Here is a 2,488-nt window from a genome sequence, read left to right on the forward strand (position 1 = left end):
GCTTAAGGATCACAAATATTAAAAAGATAAGACATTTCTCATGCTTTCTGTGCTTACAATTTTTTAATATTGTTGTTTTTTTATTTATAATCTAATTCTTCAGGCATTTCTCCCTGAATAGAATTGATTACATTCATAAATAAAGCATTGATAAAATAACCTTAGGTTTTAAAGTATGGTTTGACTTTAAATATAAAACTTGTATTCTACCAAATATCTGCTAGGTCTAGTTTCATTATGTTTTATTTTATTTTTGTTTGGGGTTTTTTGCACCATGCTTCACACTTATATTTAAGTGTATAGACTCAGAAAACAGCCAAGATAAAAAGGTAATGTTGGCATGCAGAGGAATGACAAGTTCCAGTTACAATTGTTCAAACATTATATCACTGGCAAGTCACCATGCTGAGCTGTCACCATATTGGTCACAGGAAAAATAATTCAGAATGAATTTTTTAAGGGACACATAGGAGGTTACCTAGTGATTTTATTAACTTTATTTTTATTGTTCACACTATTACATATTTTCCCTCCCTTTGCCCACCTCCACCTAGCCCCCACCTCTCTTTTCCTCTGGCTATCACCATGCTGTTGCCAGTTCGTATGTGTAATGTATATGTCGTTTGGCTAATCTCTTCAACTTATTTCATCCATTCCTTCCTCCCCTATCCTTCCTGACACCTCGATCTGTTCCTCAGTCTGCCTCTCTATTTTGTTATTCAGTTTATTTTGTTCATTAGATTCCTAATACAAGTGAGATAATATGGTGTTTGTCTTTATCTGAATGACTTATTTCACTTAACTTAATAATCTCCAAGTCAACCCATGCTGCCACAAAAATAGGATTTCCTTTTTTATTGCCAAGTACTATTCCATTGTGCAAATGTACCAAGACATTTTTTATCCATTCATTTACTGGGCACTTGGGCTGTTTCCAGATCTTGGCTATTGTAAATAATGCTGCTATGAACATTTTTCTTTACCATGTGGGGCCATAGGGTGGCTGCATCAGCAAAAGGAGTTGACTGAGGGCCACTATTCCACAGATGTGATATCCTCACACCCAAGTATGTCCAGGAGCAGGTGAGGACAGAAATCAGGAGTGGAGAGTCTCAGGGGTTTCTGGAACCTTAGCAATTGCCCAAATCACCACAAGGAACATGGCCTAGGGGCTTCTGAGTCTTCAAGGGATGTTGGACACATGAATTTTGTTGGAAGTCTCCCAGTTTCTACATGTTGGCTCAAATGTGCTTTACAAAACTCTTGCAAAGATGATGTTAAGTGAAAAAGCCAGTAACCAGACTTCTTGCCAAAATAGAAGGTAGGTAGGTAGGTAGGTAGATAAATAGGTAGGTAGATAAAATTTGCCTCCTTGCACAACCAAAATAAGGACAACAACAAATTTAAAAACAAAAAAATAACCAGAAATACCAAAAAATTAAACTGTATGGAAGTCCAACAAACAAGGAGTAAGGAAGAAACATTCATCCAGACCAGTAGGAGGGGCAGAGAGAGATGCCAGGGTGGAGTGGACTCACAGCAAGGTGGAAGCTGGCAGACCTGGCAAAGCGTTAGCTGGAGAAGCAGGCCATTCCACATTTGTGTGCAGATAAACCAGGAGGAACAACTAGGGAGTGAGACAGACCATGCAGCCTAGGGTTCCATCTTAGGAAAATAAAGCCTCAATACCTCTGACTAAAGAAACCTTTGGGGTCGAGGTGGCGAGATAAACTCCCAGCCTCACAGGAGAGTTCATTGGAGAGACCCACAAGGTCCTAAAACATACACAAAACCACCCAGTGAGGAATCAGCACCAGAAGGGCCCAATTTCCTTGTGGGTAGTGGAAGAAGTGACTGAAAGCCTTCCAAGAGCTGAGCAGGCAGCATTGCTCCCTCTCAGACCTCTCCCCCACACACAGCACCACAACTCAGTGACTTGGGTTGCCCTGCCTTGTTGAGTACTTGAGATTCCACCCCTTATAATGTAACAGGTGCAGAGAGACAAAAAATATGGAGCAAATGAAAGAGCAGACCAAAAATTCCAGGAAAAAATACAACTAAGTGATAAAAAGAAAGCCAGCCTATCAGACATACAGTTCAAAATACTGGTAATCAGGATGCTCACAGAAATGGTTGACTATCATCACAAAATAGAGAAAAAAGTGAAGGTTATGAAAAGTGAAATAAAGGAAAATGTACAGGGAACCAAAATGTACAGTGAAGGGAAGGAAACTGGGACTCAAATCAATGGTTTGGAGCAGAAGGAAGAAATAAGCATTGAACCAGAACAGAAAAAAGAAACAAGAATTCAAAAACTGAGGAGAGACATAGGGACAACTTTGTATGTTCCAGCATCCAAATCATAGGAACACCAGAAGAAAAATAGGAGGAGCAAGAAATTGAAAACTTAGTTGAAAACATAATGAAAGAAAAGTTCCCTAATCTGACAAATGAAGTAGACTTCCATAAAGTCCAGGAAGCTCAGAGT

Source organism: Phyllostomus hastatus, unplaced genomic scaffold, assembly GCF_019186645.2.
Source record: "Phyllostomus hastatus isolate PE091 unplaced genomic scaffold, TTU_PhHast_1.1 phas_scaffold_78, whole genome shotgun sequence".
Lineage (NCBI taxonomy): Eukaryota > Metazoa > Chordata > Mammalia > Chiroptera > Phyllostomidae > Phyllostomus > Phyllostomus hastatus.